The following is an 11,058-nucleotide window of genomic DNA, read 5'->3' as shown; positions in this document are numbered from 1 at the left end:
ACACGGTGATCTTTAGAGTTTTGTGCCAGGAGCAGGGTCTGTTCTGTTGTTCTGTTATATCTATATATTCCTACCTACTTAATGGTTTACTTGTTACTATTTTTTAAGTTTTTACGTGTTTGGGTGTTTTGCCAGCGTGAATGTGTGCCTAGTACCTACAGAGGCCAAAAGAGGGAGCCGGATGCCCTGGAACTGGAGTTAAAGGCCTTGTAAATCTCCGTTTGGGTGCTGGGAACCAAACCAGATCCTCACCAAGTGCTCTTAACCACTCCCTACCCTACAGTGTGTGTGTGTGTGTGTGTGTGTGTGTGTGTGTGTGTGTGTGTGTCAGAACCCCTGAAATGGAGTTACAGTTGTTACAGACAGTTATGAGCTGCCATGTGGGTGCTGGGAATTGAACCCTGGCCCTCTGAACGCAGGGCCAGTGCTCTTAACCACTGACTTCATCTCTCCAGTTCCTAAAGTTTCTATTTTTAAATGAGTTCATTTAGGCTAGACTTGTTACTTTTTTTTTTTTTAAAGATTTATTTATGTGTACAGGCCAGAAGAGGGCACCAGATCTCATTACAGATGGTTGTGAGCCACCATGTGGTTTTGGGAATTAAACTCAGGTCCTCTGGAAGAGCAGTCAGTGCTCTTAACCTCTGGGCCATCTCTCCAGCCCCTAAAGTTTCTATTTTTTTTAAAAAAAATTAGTTCGCCGGGCAATGGTGGCGCACGCCTTTAATCCCAGCACTCGGGAGGCAGAGGCAGGCGGATCTATGTGAGTTCGAGACCAGCCTGGTCTACAGAGCTAGTTCCAGGACAGGCTCCAAAGCCACAGAGAAACCCTGTCTCGAAAAACCCAAAAGAAAAAAAAATTAGTTCATTAAGGCTGGTTAGGTCTCACTAGCTATTGAAATAATATGTAACTTTTCTTAAAAAAAAAAATCTTACTATGTAGCCCAAGGTGTCTGAAATTGGCAATACTACATCAGCCTGAGGAGTTCTGGGAATACACCACTCTTTGATAATATGTATTTATCCACGTTGGATCAAATCCAGGGTCTTATGTTTTGAAGGCTGACATTGAGCTATACTCTCATTCCTGCACTGTAAGCTTGGAGCTCATTAGATGTAATTTGAACTTTCCTTGTGTGTGTCAGTTTATTGACCGAACCACATCACTACATTTTTTCCTTTGTGCCAGCTCTTTGTAGAGGCCACAGAGGAAGGGATGTGTAGCCATTCCCTAGAGATGGAAACATTAGCTCATAGAGGAAGGTCATACAATTTAGGTAGCTCAGTGTTAGGTGCTGCAGACCTGCAGACCCTCAGACCCTGAATTTTCTATGACCCCTTGCCTGCCGGAGTAAACAACTTGTTTTCCTATGCTTGCAGCTGCTCTGAGATCCTCGGGAGTTCCTGATGGCAGGGGAATGGTTTTCAGATTTTTGGATCTGAAAAATCTCAAGAGCTAGGGTGTGGCCATTAGTCAAGGAGAGCCCTATATAAGCTGCCCTGGAACACAATAAAATTGGCATTCTTATTTCAAGAGTGACCCATGTCTCTGTGTGTTTTTAATCCCCAGACCCTTGCCCGATGTGGTTCAGGCACCACAAGGGTTCACAAGCTTATAAAACAGGAGGCAGGTGGTGGTGGCACACACCTTTGATCCCAGCACTAGGAAGGTTGAGGCAGGTAGATCTCTATGAGTTCGAGGCTAGCTTGGTCTACAGAGTGAGTTTCAAGACAGACAGCCAGAGCTGTGTTACACAGAGAAACCCTGCCTTGAAAAATCAATAATAAATAAATAAATAAATAAATAAATAAATAAATAAATAAATAGGAAAAGAAGGGGCTGGAGAGATGGCTTAGTGGTTAAGAGCATTGCCTGCTCTTCCAAAGGTCCTGAGTTCAATTCCCAGCAACCACATGGTGGCTCACAACCATCTGTAAAGAGGTCTGGCGCACTCTTCTGGCCTTCAGGCATACAGACAGAATATTGTATACTTAATAAATAAATAAATATTTTTAAAAAAAGGAAAAGAAGTAGTAACTAAAAAAGCAGTTAGGGAGAAGAAACTCCTATGGAGCTGTGGGTAAGTTTCTTTGGCCAGTCCACAGTGCGCTTACTGTGTCTCCCCAGGAAAAGTAAAACAATAGTTAGGAAGTCAGTTATCTCCATCATCGATCTAAAGATAAAACTTCCCCCAGCACTTGAGATGGAGCCTAGAGACTCACATGTGCTAGGCAGATGATTTACCCAAGCCCCCTCCTTCCTCCTTTGAGACAAGGTCTCATTAAAGCAGCCCTGGCTGACCTAGACCTCTCCATATGGACCAGCAGGCCATGAACTCAGAGATGCATCTGCCTCTGCCTCTTGATGGCCGTGATTCACGTCTTACATGCTGGGATCTTTTGTCCTAACCTAATGCAGCGAAAGGCCCAAGTAACAGGGACTTCCCAGTGACAACAGAGCACCTGTGTATTATGATATCGGTAAAGCTTACCAAGAAGCTGGCTCAGGAGACGTGGCCCCTCCACCTCCAATCCAAATGTATTTTTTTTTTTAAAGATTTATTTATTATGTATACAACATTCCTTCCATGTATGCTTGCATGCCAGAAGAGGGCGCCAGATCTCATTGTAGATGGCTGTGAGCCACCATGTGGTTGCTGGGAATTGAACTCAGGACCTCTGGAAGAACAGTCAGTGCTCTTAACCTCTGAGCCATCTCTCCAGCCCCAATCCAAATGTATTTAAAATGTCCTCCAAACTTCCCCTGTCCTGGGTCAGGCATCTGCTGCCCCGCCCTATCCCTAACTAAGTAAAGGGGAGAAGGAAAAACTGCAAACAGCTAAGGGTACTAAAAACACCAAGTCCTTAAACAGCCTAAAGATAAGCTATTCCAACAACAACAACAACAACAAAATACTATTGTTTATCCCATCTGATGAAAATTCCCGAGGAAGGGTGGGGAAACTTATCCAGGAAAAGCTGGGATTCCTGACCTCCCCAGTCAGCTCCTGCTGGAAGTGTGTAAGCTCTCATTTGATGTTATCATTGCTTCCTGACCCCGCTACTCCAGCCAGGGCTGCCGGATTTCTAAGTGCCCGATCTGACGGTGATCGGCTGTGCATGTGCTCCCTGCTATTGGTTCTCTCACTCCGCTTGCTGCATGACTGCTGAACTCACTCATCCGAAACAGAGCATGGCCACCCTGATTCTCCGGACTGCATGGAACAACAGGCACCTAGACTTTGCATCCTGTTATTTATTCCCCCAATAAAAGGCACTAGTGTTTTTCAAATTAGAGACCGATTCTAGGGTTTGGGTCAGGAAATGTACAAAATGATCCTAGAGCAGTGCTCTCAACCTGTAGGTCATGATTCCTCTGAGGGTTGAGTGACCTTTTTACAGGGGTCACCTAAGAACATCCGAAAACACAGTTACATTATATTCATAACAGTAGCAAGACAGTTGTGAAATAGCAATGAAATAATTTTATGGCTGGGGGTCACCACAACATGAGGAACTGTATTAAAGGGCCACAGCATTAGGATGGTTGAGAACCACTGTCCTAGAGCATCTTGTGGTTGTGAAAGCAAGAAAGCTAAAAACCAAAATAATGGAAAAACTGAGGGCTGGTGAGGCGGTCTGAATAAAAATGGCCCCCATAGGCCCATATATTTGGATGCTTTGAAAGAATTAGAAGGATGAGGTGTGTTGTGTGTTGCTGGTTTGTGCTGTGAGATTTCAAAATCTCATGCCAAGCTCAATGTGTCCCTTTCTGCTGGGTCAGCTACTTCTCCAGCACCATGACTGCCATGTGCCACCATGCTCCCCACCATGATGATAAAGAACTAAACCTCTGAAACTGTGAGGAGGTCTCCAATTAAACATTTTTTTTCTTAAAAGAATTGCTTTGATCACCGTGTCTCTTCCCAGAAATAGCAGAGTGGCTGAGCCATCTGAGAATACAGCTAGGGGAGTTTCTTATCTACTTATGTGTGAAGTCTTAAATTCAAGGCCCATGGGGAAAATTATGTTAAACCAGGCATGGTGGTGTACTGTCTTTAACACCAGCACTCAGGAGGCAGAGGAAGGTAGATCTCTGAGTTTGAGACTAGCCTGCTATAGAGCAAATCCCAGGACAGCTAGGGCTACACAGAGAAACCCTTTCTTGTTGCAGGATATCTGATCACACTGTGAATCCTGAGATTGCATTATTTACTGGAAAAATCTGTTTCTAGATTGTGGTGTGGCTCAATCCTAGCACAGACCTTTAATCCAAAAACTTTCTGCTTGTATTGTAATACAATACTGTAAACAGGGTTAAATAAAGTCAACCATAGGCCAAGAGGCAGAGCAAGCAAAAGAGCAAGCAAGTTGACAGGAAGTGAACATAAGATTATTAAGGAAAAAAACATGGAGCGTAAGAGGGAATCAGAAGGATGGATAGAGGAAGTAGAAGGGAGCGACATTGAGTTTGAGGAGACTGGTTTGATTGGGACAGGAGAGAAGAGAAGCTTTGGGGACAATGGCAATGGCAGAGGAGGAAGGTTAGCTGGGTGCTTTCTCTGCCTCTCTGAGCTAGCAGGTTTTCACCCCAAGTCTTTATTAGTAAAAATCAAATGATTGAGATTTTGTTAAAAACGCTTTCTCAAAAAACAGAATAAATGCAGTCACGTCGAAAGGCTGTGAGAGCCAGCCAGGGGCAGGCATTGCTGCCAAGTCTGACAGCCAGGAATCCACTGGCAGCAGAAGAGACTTACTCTCCATGTTGTTCTGACCTCCATTCTCACCTCCCACGCCCAGAACCTACACATAAAGAATTCTAACAATGCTTTAAGAAGAGTCAACCAGGCCGGATGGTGGTGGCGCACACCTTTAATTCCAGCGATTGGGAGGCAGAGGCAGGCAGATCTCTGAGTATGAGGTCAGTCTGGTCTACGAAGTAAGTTCTAGAACAGCCAGGGTTGTTATACTGAGGAACCCTGTCTCAAGAAACCCAAACCAACACCCCCTCCGCAAAAAGCAACCCCCCAAAAAGAGTCAACCAGAAGGAGTTTCTGACAGCCAAAGTTAGAACAACCTGCACAAATAAATAATGATAGTTTTGGAACATAGCCCCCAAGTGAAATAAATCTCCACAAGCTTATACAGGTAAAAATGAGAAAGTAAATGGGTACCAATTCTTCCTTAAAAGATAATTCTAATTAGTACATGTAGAAGGAATGAAATAAACAGAAAACTGTATTTATAACAGCACAAATCAAAGTTAACAGGCAAAAGTTAAAAGCAATACACTCACATCTCAAATAATCTTACGGTCATTAGTTACAAGGGAGAAGCCAGAATTTATGCCAAACAGTTAACACAGGTACCACTGCCATCAGCACGCACTGAGAAAAGGAGTGTCATCTCTGCACCGCCCTTCCCAGTGATGTGAGAACAACATATCAAATCCAAGCAGAGATTGCCCTGGACAACAGATTACTGTTCTTCCAAAGCATAAAGTTCAGGGCTGGAGAGATGGCGCCATGGTCAAGAGTACTTGTACTTCTGAGGACATGGTTCCTAGCACAGATATGGTGACTTCACAACCATCCGTAACTACAGTTCCAAGGGATCTAATGCCCTCTTACCCAGATGGCACTAGATAGTAGCACACACACATATACTTAGGCAACACATTCGTACACATAAATCTAAGAAAAAAATTCCAAAGCGTAAAGCAGCTGGGCAAGCTGCCACATGTTTTTAATCCCAGCACTTGGGAGGCAGAGGTAGGAGTTCCTGGTCTACATAGTGAGTTCTAGAACAGTCAGGATTACATAGAGAGACCCTGTCCCAAACAAGCAAACAAATAAATCTAAATAAATAAATACATACATAAAGCAAGCATAAAGGTCAGGGCTGGGGAAATGTTTCACGGATTAAGAGCATTTGCTAGTCTTAACAGATGGTCAAGGTCTGGTTCCCAACACCCTCATGGTGAGTCATAACTGTAGGTAATTCCAGTTCCAGGGGATCCAAGATCCTTTTCTGGCCTCTGTAGACATCAGGCAAGCACACGGTACATAGACATACATGCAACCAAGCACACACACATACATTTTTGAAAAAAAAATATTTTAAAGCATCAGAACTGGAGAGATGACTCAGAGGTTAAAGCATTCACTGCCCTTTCAGGGGACCTAGGTTCAGTTCCCAGCACCCACATGGTCGCTCACAACTGTAACTCCAGTTCTAAGGGATCACAGATGACACCCTCTTCTGGCCTCTGAGGGTACTAGGTAAGTACATGGAACACATATATGTGCAGGCAAAATAGACAAGTAAAATAAAACAACTTTGTCTTTAAAAACTTTTTTTCAAGGCGTCAAGGTCACAAAAGACAAAGAAAGACTAAGAAACAGATTAAGGGACCACCATGACATAAATTAATGGAATTTGGGGCCCTGAATTTGATTTCTTTTTTTTTTTTTTTTTTTTTTTTTTGGTTTTGGTTTTTCGAGACGGTTTCTCTGTGGTTTTGGAGCCTGTCCTGGAACTAGCTCTTGTAGACCAGGCTGGTCTCGAACTCACAGAGATCCGCATGCCTCTGCCTCCCGAGTGCTGGGATTAAAGGCGTGCACCACCACCGCCTGGCCTGAATTTGATTTTGAAACAGGAAAGAATATTACAAAAGAAATCAAAAAGTCCACAGTTTAATAACTATAATGTGAATTTTGGTTTTGCTCATTGCTTATGGTTAAATAAGATGTTAACATAATTGAATCTGAATGAAAGATAAACCAGAAACTTTTAGCTTTACAACCTTTAGGTCTATAGTTATCTAAAACAAAACTATTTTCTTAGAGCTACTGACCCCTTGTCAACGTGACACACAAACAAATCTCCTTAATTAGAATTTTCCTCATTTATTTCCAAGATGGCACATTGATATTAATATCACAATATAAGACATAAATAACTTTAAAAGCACCTCAGTCCTCACAAACACATTAAAACTTCAGCCTCGAGTCCAGGTCCGGTCCTGCTTACATCGCCTCTTCTCGTGTCATCACCGGGATGAAGCCCATCCTGCTGCAGGGCCATGAGCAGTCATGCAGATCAGGTCAACCGCGAAGGAGACCTCCTCTTCACCGTGGCCAAAGACCCTGTGGTCAATGTGTGGTACTCTGTGAATGGCGAGAGGCTGGGCACCTGCATGGGCCATACTGGAGCCGTGTGGCGTGTGGATGCTGTGCATGTCCTTACTGGCTCAGCTGGCAACAGCTGTCGGCTCTGGGATTGTGAAACAAGGAAGCAGCTGGCTATACTGAAGGCCAACTCAGCTGTCCGTACCTGTGGCTTTGACTTTCGGGGCGACATCATCATGTTCTCCACAGACAAGCAGATGGGGTACCAGTGTTTTGTGAGCTTCTTTGATCTACCGGATCCAAGCCAGATCGACAGCAATGAGCCCTACATGAAGATCCCCTGCAATGATTCCTAGATCACCAGTGCCGTTTGGGGACCCTTGGGGGAGTGCATCGTCGCAGGCCATGAGAGTGGAGCGCTCAACCAGTACAGTGCCAAGTCTGGGGAGGTGTTGGTGAATGCTAAGGAACACTCCCAGCAGATCAATGACATCCAGTTGTCTAGAGACGTGACCATGTTTGTCACTGCATCCAAGGACAACACAGCTAAGCTCTTTGACTCCACGAGTCTTGAACATCAGAAGACTTTCCGAACAGAAAGTCCTGTCAACTCAGCTGCCCTCTCTCCCAACTATGACCATGTGGTGCTGGAAGGTGGCCAGGAAGCCATGGATGTAACCACAACCTCCAGCAGGATTGGCAAGTTTGAAGCCAGCTTCTTCCATCTGGCTTTTGCAGAGGAGTTTGGGAGAGTCAAGGGCCACTTTGGACCCATCAACAGTGTTGCCGTCCATCCTAATGGCAAGAGCTACAGCAGCAGTGGCTTCCGCATCCATGGCTTCGACCCACAGTGCTTTGAGTTTGAAGCCTAAGAAGTTGGATCTCAGTGTACACCAGGGAAGCTGCTCAAGAGGGTTTTAATTCTGAGAAATAAATTAGTTTGTTAAACAAACAAACAAACAAACAAAAAAGCCCTCAGTCTTTTCAAAATATTCAATCTCTCTAAAAATCCAAAATCTCTGTTAAAAGTTCTAAGTCTGAAAGAAAAAAATTCCCAGTCTTCCAGCTGCCGGCTCCTGTAAACATCAAAATTAAATACCTTCTCACTTCAAGAGGGAAGAACCAGGGCAGAGTCACAACCTGAATGAAGCAAAACAAACTCCAATTGTACAAATAACTCCACGTTCAATGTCTGGGATTCACTCAGGATCTTCTGGGCTCCTCCAAAGGGCTTGGGTCACTTCTTCGGCTCCACCCTCTGCGGCACACACAGCTTGTATCTAAGCTCCGGCGGCCTTCACTCCTGCTGCTGATCTTGGTGGTCATCCCGTGGTACCAGCATCTCCAAAATGTCAGGGTCTTCTGCTGCAACTGGGCTGCACTTCCCTCAATAGCCTCTCCTAGGCTCTCCTCATGGTAGCTAGCCTCTTCTCTGCATGACCCCTTAAATCCTGGGCTTTCAATTGCTACTGAGTCTGTCCCTTCACCAATGGCCTCTCCTGGCCTCTCAGTGCCAGGCTTCAGCTGTGCTCCATGACCCCATGACACCTTCAAAACCAGTACCATCTGGATGATTCCTACACTACCAAGTTTGGCTGCAAGGCACAACCTTGGTCACTCTGCAAAACAGCTTCTGTGTTCTTCAACAGCGCTGGTCTCTCTTTCTCTCTCTGAGACACGGTTCCCTGTGTAATCCTGGAACTCACTCTGTAGACTAGGTTGGCCTCAAATTTAGAGATCCATTTGCTTCTGCCTCCCAAATGATGGGATTAAAGGTGTGCTCCAACATGCCTGGACTGCTGGTCTTTTTCTTTCTTTCTTTCTTTCTTTCTTTCTTTCTTTCTTTCTTTCTTTCTCTTCCTTCCTTCCTTCCTTCCTTCCTTCCTTCCTTCCTTCCTTCCTTCCTTCCTTCCTTCCTTCCTTCCTTCCTTTTTCTTTTTGGTTTCTTCGAGACACGATTTCTCTGTGTAGCTTTGGTGCCGGTCCTGGAACTCACTCTGTAGACCAAACTGGCCTCAAACTCACAGAGATCCGCCTGCCTCTGCCTCCCGAGTCCTGGGATTAAAGGCATGCACCACCACTGCCCAGCTTGCTGGTCTCTTCTCAATTACCACTAACTTCTCAGCTCCAGCAACCAGCATCTATGTCCCAGCAAAGCAAAGGCTTCACTTCAGTAGCTCTGGTGTCTTGTTAATCATAGCTGATTCTTCAGCCTCAGCGAACCAGAACCTCAAAATCTTTTTGTGGGAGGGGGGTTTAAGATAGGGTTTTTCTTGGTAGCCCTAGATGTCCTGGAACTCACTGTGTTGTAGACCAGGCTGGTTTCGAACTCACAGAGATCTGCCTGTCTCTGCCTCCTGAGTGTTGGGATTAAAGGTGTGCACCATCACCGTCTGTTGAATCATAGACTCTTTTTTTAAAAAAATTTAATTATTATGTATACAACATTCCTTCCATGTATGCTTGTATGCCAGAAGAGGGCACCAGATCTCATTCTAGATGGCTGTGAGCCACCATGTGGTTGCTGGGAATTGAACTCAGGACCTCTGGAAGACTAGTCAGTGTTCTTAACCTCTGAGCCATCTCTCCAGCCCCCGAATCAGACTTTTGATTAGAAACAAATGACCCTGATAAAGTCTTCCCTAGCCAGACCTCCATTTTCCGCATTGCCCTCAGCATTCTTTTTTTTTTTTTTTTTTTTGGTTTTTCGAGACAGGGTTTCTCTGTAGTTTTGGAGCCTGTCCTGGAACTAGCTCCAGGCTGGTCTCGAACTCACAGAGATCCGCCTGCCTCTGCCTCCCGAGTGCTGGAATTAAAGGCGTGTGCCACCACTGCCTGGCTGCAAAACTATTTTAAAACAAAAAAACAAACAAAAAAAAGGGGCTGGAGAGATGGCTCAGAGGTTAAGAGCACTGGCTACTCTTCCAGAGATTCAATTCCCAACAACCACATGGTGGCTCATTACCTAGTGTGCAGGTATACATACAGAGCACTCATATACATAAAGTATAAAGTTTAGGGCTGGAGAGATGGCTCAGTGGTTAAGAGCTTTGCCTGCTTTTCCAAAGGTCCTGAGTTCAATTCCCAGCCACCACATGGAGGCTCACAGCCATCTGTAATAAGACTTGGTGCCCTTATGGCCTGCACTGTATATATATAATAAATCAATCTAAAAAAAGTATAAAGTTTAAAACAAAACAAAACAACTCATGTGTGCTATATTGAAAACCCTAGTTAATCAAACATCAAAACCATACCAGCATTACATGTGAAGCCAGTATCAAGGAGCGGGAGTTCTCATGAAAGGAACTTACTGACCTGCCATCTAAAGATGCGCCAACTGGATACTCTGATACAATTTCCTTATTGTATAACGGAAAGCCTGAGTGCTGTACATCTAACGTTTATTACATTTTTAGGGAAACACAAATCAAAGCCACAGTGAACTAGACTCTCAAAACAACAAACCTAACCTCAACTACAATGGCATACACTCCACACATCAGGAGGGCTACAAAGTTTCTTTAAAGGGAGAATGGCTGTGGGCAGCCTTCGGTGGTTTTATGCTTGCCTGGCAGACAAGAGGGCTGGGGTTTAATCCCTAGCACGGGGTGGGAGGATAACAAGCGTCATTTGGCAAGGAAGCAGAGAAAGAGAATCCTCTTGCATTGCTCCTGGGAATAGTAAAACGGTGCGGCCCTTGTGGAAAACAGTTTGGCAGCTCCTCAGAGTTAAAGATAGAACGATTACGTGACCAGCAATCTTAGGCTTAGGTAAATATCCAAGAGAACTCAAAGTAGGGACTCAAATAGCTATTTGCACTCCAGGGTATAATTCAGCATAGCTGGAAGTTGGAACAGCTTGTTACCATCAATAGTCAAACGACTAACACAAAAAACACTCAGACACAAAATTAAAGAATTAGAAT

At 44.5% G+C, this 11,058-nt stretch overlaps 1 pseudogene; it reads left to right on the top strand.

The window, feature by feature from the left end:
- Nucleotides 1-4,958: 4,958 nt before the first annotated feature.
- Nucleotides 4,959-10,654, top strand: LOC130874661 (eukaryotic translation initiation factor 3 subunit I-like; annotated as a pseudogene).
- The last annotated feature ends 404 nt before the right edge of the window (nucleotides 10,655-11,058 follow it).

The sequence above is a fragment of the Chionomys nivalis genome, chromosome 5, assembly GCF_950005125.1.
Source record: "Chionomys nivalis chromosome 5, mChiNiv1.1, whole genome shotgun sequence".
NCBI lineage: Eukaryota > Metazoa > Chordata > Mammalia > Rodentia > Cricetidae > Chionomys > Chionomys nivalis.
The sequence above is the reverse complement of the archived record's forward strand: the minus strand, read 5'-3'. Positions and strand labels throughout refer to the sequence as shown.